The sequence below is a fragment of the Cricetulus griseus genome, chromosome 3, assembly GCF_003668045.3.
Source record: "Cricetulus griseus strain 17A/GY chromosome 3, alternate assembly CriGri-PICRH-1.0, whole genome shotgun sequence".
NCBI classification, from domain to species: domain Eukaryota; kingdom Metazoa; phylum Chordata; class Mammalia; order Rodentia; family Cricetidae; genus Cricetulus; species Cricetulus griseus.
In genome coordinates this window covers 135571158-135585526 of record NC_048596.1, presented here as the reverse complement: position 1 = coordinate 135585526, position 14369 = coordinate 135571158, and the positions used below count along the sequence as shown (strand labels likewise).

At 34.6% G+C, this 14369-nt stretch overlaps 1 long non-coding RNA gene across 3 annotated transcripts in view; it reads right to left on the bottom strand.

Annotated features, from left to right (window-relative positions):
• The window catches only part of LOC103161296, a 73443-nt gene extending 59695 nt beyond the window's left edge, over nucleotides 1-13748 (bottom strand). The window contains exons 1-5 of one of the 3 annotated variants that reach the window (XR_004769161.1): nucleotides 13095-13748; nucleotides 11776-11883; nucleotides 8198-8271; nucleotides 6584-6742; nucleotides 469-575 (exon numbers count right to left, since the gene is read on the bottom strand). This is a non-coding gene — a long non-coding RNA (uncharacterized LOC103161296). Of the gene's footprint in view, nucleotides 1-468; nucleotides 576-1467; nucleotides 1750-1773; nucleotides 1836-6583; nucleotides 6743-8197; nucleotides 8272-11775; nucleotides 11884-13094 lie in introns of those variants that run through there. The other 2 variants (XR_004769163.1, XR_004769162.1) reach the window with 2 other exon arrangements.
• Nucleotides 13749-14369: the final 621 nt, after the last annotated feature.

The following is a 14369-nucleotide window of genomic DNA, read 5'->3' as shown; positions in this document are numbered from 1 at the left end:
TGTAAAAGTGAAGAATATTATGAATCCACATATCCAATGACAATAAATTGGAAATAATATTAATTAATAATCAAAAAACCCTCCAGAATATAGAAGATATAATACATTTTAAAGGAAGTAGCACATGTGCAGATTGTTAAAGTACAGTGATAATCAAGAATATTCACCCTTGTCAGCTCCATTCCCATTTCCAGGAAGGTTTGCTCTAAACAGTTATTGTGGAAAATAAATACTACATATTTCTGGTTCTTAGATGTCTGATTCCAAGGGCAAAAAAAGATTTTTACAGTTTTTCTGAAAGGGCATAACAATTTGTAAAGTGACACACTCAGTAAACAAAAATTACTTACATCTACTTATATGCAAATTCCAGAATATAACATATAACACAATATAAGGAACAATAAAATTATTTACATGAGCAATGCAATACAAAATTAAATGGAGAAACAAGTGGCTTTACAATACCATAACTCAGGGAAGTTGTTTCCTCTGGTGTCAGCTTGTCAGGATGCAGAGAGAGAGCATGGCTGTAGTACTTGAGTTGTCCTCACACTAAGCAGAATGGTCAGAAACTGTGTCAGAGATAAACAACATAAATTAAGGCACAACAAAGGAAGACAGGAATGTGAGTATTCTTAATGCTTAAAATGTATTTATGATTATATATAACATACTTTTTTTAAATGGTGCAACTCCTAGTGTCCTTCTCAGAACCAAATAAGCACACAGACTGTATATTAATTATGAAACTGTGGGCAGATGGCTAGGGCTTTTATTGGCTAGTTTTGTCTAGATTATTAATCCATTTCTATCAATCTATGTATTGCCAAGAGGCTGTGACTTATCCACTAATGACCTGGCATGTTGTTACACCTCAGCAGCATGAAATCACTGACAAGCTTCTGTCTACATTTCCCAGAATTCTACTTGTCTCCCAGTCCTGTCTATCTCCTACCGAACAGTGTTTTATTCATCAACCACTAAGAGAAACATATATACAGAAGAAGATCCCCCCATCAATAAGGAACTTTCATGAGATAGCCAACATTGACAGAATATACAATTAGGAAACTAAAGATTTAAAACTTGAAATTTCAAAACTGTGGAAAAGTAAGTTTTCATTTAGGCTTTTGGATATGGTAAAATAAAGATTTGTAAAATGAAAACAGGTGCTCCAAAATGAAAAATTAAATGTATTTGTTTATAAGATCTTGGGTGTATGAGAGTTCTACTATATGTGCACAAATGTATGGAGGCAAGGACAACACCAGATCACTTCCTCTATAAGTGAAACAGGGAAACTCAGTCTCAAAAAAATAAAGTATACCATCCATAGTGAAGATATATTAGTATTTTTCTATGATAAAACTGATTTAAACATCTTAAAGAACTACTAAAAATAGGCAACATCGACAAACTACACAGATAGCAAAGTAATTATGGAGAAATTCAACTTTCACTCACATTTTGAGACATAGAAAAATTAGCTGTCATGAAGTCATTTGAATATCGTTAAATATAGATTAGTGAAATGAAATGTGTTCCAGGTGGCGCTGAAAAGAAGGTAAATTGTTTTGTATTTGGATGGAATGTTCTATAGATACCTATTCAGTCCAATTGGACCATAACATCTATTAGTTCTTTTGTTCATCATTAATTTTTTGACTGATGTTCCTGTCCAATGGTGAGAGCGGGGTCTTAATATCTCCCACTATAAGTGTGTGCGGTTTTATGTGTGATTTGAGATTTAGTAATGTTTCTTTTACAAACCTGGATGCCTTTGTATTTGGGGCATTAATGTTCAGAATTGAGACTTCATCCTGATGGATTTCTCCTGTGATGAGTAGGAAATGAATTTCTTCATCTCTTTTGACTGATTTTAATTTAAAGACCAATTTATTGGATATTAGGATTGCTACCCCCACTTGTTTCTTGGGTCCATTGGATTGGAAAATCTTTCCCCAACCTTTAATTCTTAGGTACCATCTGTCTTTGAAGTTGAGGTGTGTCTCTTGTATGCAGCAGAAGGAAGGATTCTGTCTTCTCATCCATTCTGCTAATCTGTGTCTTTTTATAGGGGAGTTAAGACCATTAATGTTGATAGATACCAATGACCATTGATTGTTCATTCTTGTTTGTTTTTGATTTGGGGATGGTGGTGAGATTATGTGTGGCATTCTATCCCTTTTTACTTTTGGCAGTTGGTAAAGTGGGGTTATCTATTTCCTATTTTTTCTGGTTGTAGTTAACTTCCTTGGGTTGCAGATTTCCTTCCAGAACTTTCTGTAGGGTTGGATTGGTGGATATGTATTGTTTGAATCTGGTTTTGTCAAGGAATATCTTGTTTTCTCTATCTTTATTGATTGAAAGCTTTGCTGGGTATAGTAGTCTGGGCTGGCATCCATGGTCTCTTAGTGTAGGTAGAATATCTATCCAGGACCTTCTGGCTTTCAGAATTTCCATGGAAAAGTCAGGTAAAATTGTGATAAGTTTGCCTTTATAAGTTACTTGACCTTTTTCCTTTGTTGCTCTTTGTATGTTTGTTGTTTTGATTATTATGTGGTGAGGAGACCATTTATTTTTCTTCAGTCTATTTGGTGTTCTGTAGGCTTCTTGTATTTTTATTGGCATGTATTTTTTCAGGCTGGGAAAGGTTCATTCTAGGAATTTGTTGACTATGTTTTCTGGGCCTTTGAGTTGGATTTCTTCACTTTCTTCTATACCTATTATTCTTAGGTTTGCTCTTTTCACAGTATTCCATATTTCCTGGATATTTTGTGTTAGGGATTTGTTGGACTTAAGATTTTCTTTGGTTGATAAAACTTTTTTCCACCAGTGTGTCTCCAACTCCTGAGATTCTCTCTTCTATCTCTTGTATTATGTTAGTTATGCTTACATCTGTAGTTCCTGATCATTTACCCAGCTTTTCTGTTTCCAGCATTCCTTCAGATTGTGCTTTCTTTATTGTCTCTATTGCAGTTTTTAGGTCTTGAACTGTTTCCTTGAGAGATTTGTTGATATCTTGTACTTTTTGGTTTGTTTTTCTTCCATTTCTTTAAGGGATTTTCTCATGTCCTCTCTGAGGTCCTCTATCATTTTTCTGAAGATGTTTTTAAGGTCATTCTCTTCTGGTTCATCTGCATTGTGATGTTCAGGTCTTGCTGGTGTATGGTTCCTAGTCTCCAGTGGTGTCATATTGAGTTTTCTGTTGTTGAATGTGCTTTTACCTAGTCCTCTTCTCATCCTTTCTTCTGCTGGGTGTAGCAGGAGTTTCTTGCTCTCCTGGTGGGTATGGGACCAAGGTTCTCTTCTGGGAGATGCAAACAGATCCAATACTCTGATGTCTGTCCTCTTCTATTGGATGGAGGTGGCACTGTTACCAGGGCCTCAGCAGTGTTCAGATGTGTTGGGTCCTGCTGGGCTAGTGGATGGAGACAGACCAGCCAGCGGGTCCTCGGTGTGTCAGATCCTGGTGCCGAATTTGGATCTGGCAAGCAGATCACTGGGGTTAGATGACTCTGAACAGTGACTACAAACGGGAACCTGAAACAGCCCCTGGCCTACCTGAGCCAGCGGATGGAGGCAGAAGTGCCACAGGGCCTCAGTGTGTTGGATCCCACTGCCAAATTCGGTATGGTGCGCAGATCACTGGTGACAGATTAAATGTATTTTTCAAAGCAGACAATTGGGTAGCATACAACAAATTAGTGTCCACATCTCTAAGAATGGCATCTGCCTTATTAAGATTTCCTCAGTTACATATAGAACTTTGTGTATTGAGTAATTTAGGGCTTTTATTTCTCCAGTTTGCCATGCTTATTTGTGTCATCTTATTCAGATGATTTTTGGCCAGTCATGTTGCTGAGACTCTATTGGCAGAGCATCTGATATTACTAAAATACATACTATCATAGAAAAATTCTTGAAAATATTGCTTTTGCAATTTTTCTGCCACATTTTATTCAAAATTGCCTAAGCTTTGTGTATCGGGAGTTTTCTAGTAATATCTATCAGGACTGTGCATGCATCCAACAGAGGAATGCAATAAGCACTCTTAAGCATCTGTGATATCTAAAAACAACATTAATGAACAACAGAACAACATAACCCTAAAGGTGCAGTATTAACACACATAACTGGATATGGCCAACAACTTTCAAATTACACCCATGACCTGCACAACAAGAGGGATATTATGCTTAGCACTGGAAACATAGTTAACTACTCAGTGGTAGTGAAATCATGATTATTGGAGGAGAATCTACTACGTTAAATTTATTAAATTAAATCAGCATAATCTCTTAAATTTGTAACTATTTGTCGTCATATCCAAGGATATATTTGGTCTTCAAGGTGCAACAGGAAACTTCTCCTTGATGGAGACCATGACATAAAAAAATACCAATTAAATTATTGAGCTGTGGAGCTCTGTAATGAAAAGCTTTATAATACCCATTTAGGGCTGTCTGTTTAAACACGGATGTTCTTCTAAGAGCAAAAGCTCATGAAGAAAAATGACTGTCCCTTCTCCATAAACAAATAAATACCAGTAGCTACTAAAATATGATTGAGATATCATAAGGTCTTTCACTTGTTTGATGAGATTTTCTAGCTTGATCTGGGACAAGCCAAGTCTGACACATGCCATTAAAAGTGCTAGGAATTCACATGTGCAATTATGCTGTCATGTTAGGCAAATACTAATTGATTTAAACATCTACTACCTCTGGCCCATGTAGGAAATAATTCTCATGAAACTTCACCAAATTACCTTACTTTCTTTGTCAAGCAACACTCAAATATCCGTCAATGTCTATCATGTATTTGAATTGCAAATCCACAATTATCCCTGGATGTTTACTTCCATATTCTGGAAATAAACTCTGGTGCACATGATTAAAAGTGTATTTCTGTCTGAGCCAACATCCCCCCAGGCATTACTTGACCGTAAAAAAAAAGAAGTAACTCATTGAATATATTTCAAGTTCAATAAGATTAGGTATTGGATATAATTAAAGGGCCATAAGGCTGACCAATTTATATAATTCAAGGACCATAAGGTGGGCATTCTTTGTTCATCTCCAGAATTCTTTTGCATAACGCTGAGTGTCACCAAAGTTTTCAATTTATTTTTCTGAAATATCAAAAAGTAGGAAAGTGTCTATGTTGTTCTAGTGTGAGCCACTAAGATGTAAGGGAGCATGAGCAGCACATAGGAATCTCTACCACATTCCACATCACATGTGAGCCAAGCTTCTTTCCAAACATTCACATTTACTTTACTTCCACATAAATTTGATTTTAAAATTTCTTACACTATTAATGTCATAGAGAGAACCTTGAATGTAGTTCAGCTTACATTTGGGCTGCACTTTACCACCATACAATCTTATGGTGGCCATTGGGGTAACATTGCTGCAGAACTTATGTGACATTCATGATTTTCCTAATCTTCATCAAGCATCATCATTTCCTAAATCTTAGCCCCTACTAGGTTATCATAGGCCTGGCACTGAAAATCCACAAGTAAATTGTTTGTGATATCTCTGGTCAATGGAAAAGACTTGTATCGTTGTCAAGGCAAAAATTATGCCAAACAGAGTAAACACAGCCAACTAACCATAGACACTGATATAAAAGAACCTACAGACAGAAGTTTTAAAGGCAGTAAAATTTCTATATGCATCTAAAATATTTATCCTTTTACCCACAGATCAGTGTAGGACTCACCTTTAGCAAAGTAGCTTCATTTTCCAGTAGAAAGATACCATGAAAATAATCCACTGGTCAAAATGAAACTGACTCTATTATGCCCTATAGCAATTGATGAATAAAAGAGAAAAATTCACTCAGCACTCCACACTTGGATAATATTGCGGAAGAGGTGACAGGACTACCAAAAGATCCAGAGGAATAGTGTGTCAGCTGTGAGAAAGTATCTTCTGTGTGTGACAGAAAAAGTTCACGGTTTATATCTCAAAATAAGAACATAAAATTTTAATGAAAATAAAATGACACTTTAACTTGAAATGCCAAAGTGGATGGGAGAAACTCACAGGGTCTGAATGCTAGCTTAAGATAACCTGTAATGATGTAGGCTAAAACATGAAGAAGCAGTCTTCTCGAGGGTGAGCCCATTGATGGGAAAGATGAGACAAAAAATACAGCTCTAAACACATGCATGTATACTCTATATGAGGAATATACAAGTGCTGAAGGATTCAGCAGTTTTCTTTACTTACACATAATTACATATATGCCACTGAAAAAAATCAATGAAAAATGGATCAGGTGGAAGTTTTCTGCAACTCTAGACATTTCAGTGTTCTATAATCTTTGATGATCATTACCACGGACACCTAAACTTATTGCTACATGGCTCCATCAGGTTCCAGATTTCGGATTGCCAGACGGTGCTCTGTATTATTGGTCTAAACTTGCCCTATTAAACTTTTGGTCTCAATACCTATAAAAATACTACCTGAAATTTGCAATTCTTTTCTTTTATCCAATATAGTTGTTGTATAGGGAGCCATTGCCAAAATGTCAGCCTCACCCTGCTTTCTGTTACAATTTTTACCTTATAACAGAAGTATCTCTCAGAGCTGAATCTCATCATGAGTGACATTTGTCTGTAAACACTGAAGGAGCCACGTTTCCTCTGCATCTGCTTGCTGATACTTCTGTCACTGATGTGGCATTCCCAGGTAGAAATCAGTCATATATGTATCAAGGATACCTGCCACCAAGGAGAAAAAGACTGTTATCCTGTGATTTCTCTAATGACTATGATTGTCCAGGTGACCTCATTTTAGTGGTATCCCTCATCACACTTTCTATTGTCTATGCCTCTTTAGGGAAACCTCCTACTCTCTTATAAAGTCAAACGAAAGGGCAAAAAATTTACTCTGTAACATAAAGAGAGATAATACACCCACTAGGAGAATATATGTAATCTCAAAATACCTCTAGATATAGGCAGAATAAAACCACTTTTGAATTGTTTCTAAGTGGAGGCCAAAGGTCTTCCAAAGGAGTACAGTCCATTAATATTTCACTTGGTTGATTCTAAGAAATGACAGGGTTATCCCCACTGCAGGTATCACTGCATTTATTTGGATCAAGGAGAACTTGAACTTGAGTATATCAAACTTTATCTCTGAGAACAAGCTTTCAGAGACCAGGAAGGTGTTAGGAAAGCAGTTCAGGGAGGAATGTGAGGAAGTGTCCAGTCTAGGTCTGATGCCATTGAATTACTAGCATAGCAAGATATAATTAAATATAAACTAGTGGCTCCTATTGTTTGTCCACCACTAAAGCTACTTGATGGCATAAAAGATAATGTCAGTGATAACCCCATATAACTTACATGAAATTACCACTACTTTCATAAACCAGTATAATCCCTAACTGTTTTGCAAACTCTGTCCTTATACACAAAGAATATTATTGACCCAAAACATCAATGGGATTCAGCAGATTCTGTTATAGGTGTGTGTGTGGGGGGTGTATGTTTATTTTGTATAATCAACAATAATAATGAAGAGGTCATGAATATTGAGGAAGAATTAGGAACACATTGAAAAAGTTGCAGGGACAGAGATGTGGAAATTATGTAGATACACTAGATTTCTATGAAGTAATTACTTCTTAAAAAAAAAACAGTAAGGGGCATAGAAAGTATGGTTTCAGCAGAGCAGGATAAGATGAAGAATTTGGGATTAAAAGAACAAAACTCATTGTACAAATTATGAAAATTATATTTATTAATGAAGATTAATGCAAGATGTGAAAAGACTCAACGGATCAGATCAGGTATGCAACTGGAATTTCATGAGATTAAAAGGAAGGCAATACCTATAATCATAAAAGGTAGAGTGCTTTACAAATAGTTACAAAGGAATAGATTCAAGTGGATGACACTTCTTTAGAACATTTACTGGAGACTGTGCTCAGGGAAATTAGTTGGGAAAACAAACAGCAGGTTTTTCTGTGTCCAGAAATGTAAATTACATATAAGTGGAAAGAACATCATGTGATTTCTAAAGAAATAGTAAGACATGTACAAAATATATGGAGTTAAAACTATGGTGAGCAATAACGCTAATGCACAGAAACAAAAATTTAATGGAGTTTTACACACATGAAAGTTATAGTGAAATATAAAATAAGAAAGCCCCTCAAATTACAATACCATCAGCCACGTGTGGTGTCTGAGTCTTCAGTGAAAGCTTCTCTAGAGAAAGCAGAGAAGGCCATCCTCAGGGCCTATGCATGAGATAATAATGAGTAGGATGATGTGTCATATGTCAATAACACAGAAGGAAACCAACATGTTTAAGAACCAAAAGCAATTATAATATATATGTATATATACAACCAATAAATCATTTTCATAATTAGTAGGCTCAAAATGAGGATTAATAAATTCCTAGATAAATTGTGTTAATATTAATATATATATATATATATATACATATATATATAGCATATTCACAAGTAAAGTACAGATTAGATGCAGCAAATATTGAGGTTACTATATGTGCCATTCCTTTGTCCTAATGATCAACATAACTATAAAATATATACAAAACCAGAGTAAATCTGGTATCAATGAAATTATACTGAAAATAAGAACAAATTCACTGAATTCCATTCACATTTCTTGTTTGTAAACTTACTACAATGTAACAACATGCACACAAACACAAACACTCACTTATAGAAATATGAAATTATTTGAGATAAGTTGTGAGTTAAAATTATCATATACTTATTATCATTTAACTCATATTACAAATGCAAAAAGGAATACTAGGTAAATTGTTTCTCAAAAGTTCTAGGACAAGTGGATATCACATGAAAATTGACTTTTCATTCACATAACACTTATAGTTGATTATTTATTTATGTATTTAGTTGTGGTGTGTGTGTGTGTGTGTGTGTGTGTGTGTGTGTGTGTACAAGTAATGAAGAAAAGGTCATGAATTTCAAAGTGAACAATGATTATATTCCAGGATTAGGAGACAAGAAATGGAAGGGAGAAATTATGACATTATATTAAAATTTCAAAAATTTAAACACATGTCAATGGATAAATTGAATGTGTAACATGGAAAGATAAAGGAAAAAGAGAGTTTTAAGTAGTGTGTTATGTTCCTGACAAGTAAAAAAAAAATCATTGAGCAGTATGTGACAAGGCTGATAATAATGTATGCTACACTTTCTTTCACTTTTAATATTTGCATCAAATTAGCATCTCTGATATAACGTTTCTTTATGTTCAATGTAAAAAGATTACACTAATGAAAATCTAATTTAAATAATATTGTGGTTTTATTATAAAATCAAGTTGGTAGAGAGAAAGAGAGTTGCACAGTTGTTTATCATCCTAATTTTGAACTTCATTCAGACAGGACTATGTAAATGTAAACAAACATTGCTGATAGTCACAGCAATTTACTTAGTAAACTCCATGATTTCTACCACTTTTCCTCAAGTGTCATCATTTTGCCCATTTCATTCAGTACCAGAAGAGAACATTGCATTCAATGCAAGGTGTGCAGCAGTTTTTCCTACAAAATAAGTTTTTCAGCAGGTGACAGACAGGACACCTCGGGAATCTAAGATCAGTACTTATCCCAGGCATCAAAATGGACTTTGGGAGCCCATTCCACATAGAGGGATACTCCCTGAGCCTAGACACATGGAGGAGGGCCTAGGCCCTTATCCCAAATGATATAACAGACTCTGAAGACCCCCATGTGGAAGGCCTCACCCTCCCGGGGGAGCAGAAAGGGTTTGAGAAAGGTAGGGTGTTAGTTTGAGAAAGGTAGGGGGGTCAGCAAGGATGGAGGGATAGGGAACTTTGGGTGACATGTAAAATAAACTTGTTTCTAATGTAAATAAAAATGGAGAAAAAAATTTAAAAAAAAACATAGCAAAGAAAATACATTTTGAATAAGATAAGGCAGTATTAATAAAATAGTCTAAGTTTGAGGCAAAATTGACTAAAAGAAGAGGAAAGCATTGCATTTAAGACAAAATATCCATTTTGTAAAATATATTATAAACACAAACAAGTATGATGACACAAACACAGGACTTTGCAGGAACAATACTTGTCAATCAGGTAAGGTGTGGTAGGAGCCTGAGAAGACATGGCAGTCTGCATACAAGCCCCATTTACTGCAGGATATCACCACATGTCTCTTCAAAACCTACCTTCTATTACATAAATTACCCAGTATAATGCCTCTTATGGATCACAAATCCTAATAAAATGATAAATTATAAAATAGCAAGCACCACAAAATAACAAATAAACAATGAAATCAAAATCAAAATGCACAACAAGTAAAGAAGATATCTCAATCAAGGGAATCCAGTATTTTCAACATAGAATTGGATAAGTTTACTGATCAGCTAGTAAAAAATATTCTAAGTAGTTAAATTTTAAAAAGATGAATAAGTGAACTACATAACTAACCCTCTGAAAAGTCATTTCTGGAGAGAAGTTCTATGAGGATTCAAGAGTATGGGAGGCAGTCAGGAGAAACTCATCTCAAAGTGTTGATGAGGGAGTCCAGGAGACTTCTCATAATATAGTCTAATGCTAGTGTTCATGATTGCTTCAAATAAATGGATATTAAGTCCTCGTTGCTGAAACACTATGTTTTTTTTAAATTGATCTATAGATACTTGAAAAGAAATTACATAAGTCCCAGACACCAGAAGATTGTCTTTCAGAGACATGTAAGGCAATAGGAAAGCTGTTAAGAAGAAAAATATAAAATTGTCCAATTTAGTTATGGTACCTTTGAATGACAATGACCAGTGTGGCTAGATATAGCTAAGGGTGCTCTACTGGCTCATATGTCTTATCAATAACTATCTCAATAACTTGACCCAAGTCCTGCCTAAAACCAGATAAATCATGCTTAATATTTTAAATCAGCAATCAACACAAGGTTAGGGAGTCCGTGGAATTAGAGGCCCTTATCAGCAATTTCATCAAACATAATGCCTAACTATATTACCATTTTTATCATAATATCTACTAAATATTGTAGAGCTAGGAACAACACATGGATTCAATATGTTATCCTTATATATTAATATATATGTATTTTGATGTGTATATGTGTAACAAAATAATTAATGAGGATGCAATGAATTTGAAAGTGTACTGATTAGTGCATAGTAAGAGTTTGAGAGATAGTTATGTGGCTATTATATAAATGATTGTCTTGTATTAAATTCTCATATTTTTGATAAGAAAAAGATTATGACAAAGTGAATTGGAAAGTGCAGTTTCAGCAGAAGAGAAGAAGAAAGATAATTAGAATTAAAATAGCCAAAATTTATATGAATGTATGAATACATATTTGTTAAGAAGAAAATAATCATCATATGAGGTCATAAATATAACTGGAATATTATGAATTTAAGAATGAAATACCTAGAATCTTAAAAGTTTCTATACTTTCCCAAAAGTCATAAAGGAAATGTACAAGTGGATGCCACTTCACAGAACATTCACTGGACATTGATCTCAGGGCAATTACTGCAAGAAATGAGCAGTAGGTGTTTCTATGGCAAGTAACATGAACTATGTCTATTTGGAAAAACATCTTGTGATTTTTATAGAAATAGTAAGTCATGCACAAATATGGTGACCAGACATGTTAATACATGAAAACATAAAAATGTAATGGAATATTACATGCAAGAAATTAGTAATTGAATATGAAAAAAGAAGATTTACAATACCACAAGCTAGGTATGGTGAGCATGTCTTCAATGAAGCCTTTGCAGAAGTTGGGGTGAAGCATTTCCCGGTGCTTTAGTCTGAGATTATCATGAGCAGGCTTGGGAGACCTTACATCAGGATTATGAAATAAGAGGGAAAATTTTTAGGAATAGTGACAAACTATAAACAATATAAATGTAAACAACATATCAATTTCACATGATTGGTAAGACCAACATATGTTAGAGAGAGTCCCAATTTCCTAGAAAAGTAGTTTTAATATTATTATGAATTCAGTATTCACAAGAAATGTAGACATTACATAGAGTGGGCCAATAGATCCACATATGTGTTTTAATTTTGTGATAATGAATACATTCCTGTAACATTTGTACAGAACCATGAGAAATCCATTGTCAATGAAATTATGCCGAAAAAAAAGAACAAAAGAGGAGCATCACACTGACACTTCCTGTTATCAAAACAGACTGTAATCTGACACTACACACACCCCCACCCACTTGTAAATACAAAATCATATGGGATAAATAATTTACTCAAAAATAACATTTACAAATAATCACTTAACTCTCCTTACAATTTTCCACAAGATATCTGAGGTAAAATTTTTTCTCAAATGTTCTCATGAATGAATAATACAGTAAAATTGGATTTTTATCTTTTCTAACATATATTGTTTATTTTTGTATTTAGGTATTTAGGAGTGTTATTTTTCTCTCTCTCTGTGTGTGTGTGTGTGTGTGTGTGTGTGTGTGTGAGAGAGAGAGAGAGAGAGAGAGAGAGAGAGAGAGAAACAGAGAAAAACAAAGAGAAACAGGATGAGATTATGTATCCGTGTAAGAAGAAACAATGAAAAAGAGATGATGAATTGAAAAGGGAAAAGGAAAATGAAAGTGTGTGTGTGTGTGTGTGTGTGTGTGTGTGTGTGTGTGTGTTTGTATCTGCATATGCATGCACAAGCAGTTTTGATGTGGACTTGGCATACATGTCTTCATGGAGGAGATAGCCAGAAGCTAACCCTTCTATTCTTTGTTATCCTAATTTCTTAAAAATATATTATTCAATGTAAAAATATAAATATATAAATATTGTATGTTTATATAGATCCATTCTTCATACCTTTCCCTAAAATCCTTCACCAACACTACTATCAAACTGAACAAGGGGGATTGTATGTCAGGATTAGAAGAGAAGAAATGGAATGGAAAAAGGATGAATTCATATTGAAATTTCAAAAACTTAAAAATATACAGTTACGAAAATAGTAGATCAAACCAAAATATAGCTATAAATTAAAGAATAATCAGAGATCATATACCTTACTAATTAGTCTCTGAAGCATTATTAAACACAATTGCTTCTAAGTTTTGCAGCCACAGAAGTCATGAAAGAAAGAGGATAAATATCCTCTAGGGTCACTCTGGTGGATGGGGCTACCTTGGTGTGTTTCCACAGGCCCTCCTCTCCTACTACTTGATGCTGAGCAGAAATACAAGTTTCCTAAGGTCACAGACAGTAGAGGAAGAATAAGAGAGGGCTTGATATCAAATAATTAACTGAAAGTATGTATTTGAAACTAAGAGTATATTGATGGCAGCTTGAGTTTCATGGTAACTTTAGTGTCGATAGCAATTATCAAAAGATCGAAATCTTTCTGTCATTTGAAGTAAAGCAACAAATGTTGCAGATACTACAACTCACCCAATTTTTTTTTATTTTTCTACTTTATAATCACTCTTTCTTTGAGTATTTTTTATTAGAAACAACCTGTTCTGCTACCCAGGGAGGGCTAGCCTTTGCATGGGGGATCTTCAAAATCTGTCATATTATTTAGAGAAGTGCCTAGACACTTCTTTGTGTGACTAGGCTGAAAGAGTATCCCTCTATGTGGAGAGGGCTCCCAAAGTCCATTCATATACTAAGAATACTGATCTACTACCAGAGGCCCCATACATTACCCAGACCTCCAAACTGATATTCTCACTTACGGGGCCTGGAACAGTCCTATGCTGGTTTCTCAGCTGTCAGTCTGCCTGCCCAAAATTTTTAAGAAAACACACATAACAATTCCAATACCAGATGGTGAAACCTGAAAACATACAAAAAACTAAATTTATACATAATTAGCAAGGGGTGTGTGTGTGTGTGTGTGTGTGTGTGTGTGTGTGTGTGTGTGTGTGTGTGTGTGTGTGTACATACACATACATCTATGTAACAACAATCTATAAGGAGACCATGATTATGAAATTGAGCAAGCTGTTATGTATAGGAGGTTTTGGAAAAGAAAATTAAGACATACATTTTAAAAATGTAAAAATTTTAAACATCCCTGAAGTTTTAGACTGACATCTTTAATTATCGATTGTAGTTTTCTAATACTAGAGTGAAATCTTTAAAAATGCAAAATATTCTGTTGTTCCCAGTGAGCCCTAATAATGTAATAGGAAAAGAATTATGGAGAACTCTGATATATGATCCATACCACACATGTGTCAATTACTAAAGAATACTCAATTTATTTCCCAATAATATATGTTTTAGAATTTCTTACAATAATAGAGCAGTAGATATTCTCCTATGACATTCAGTTTTA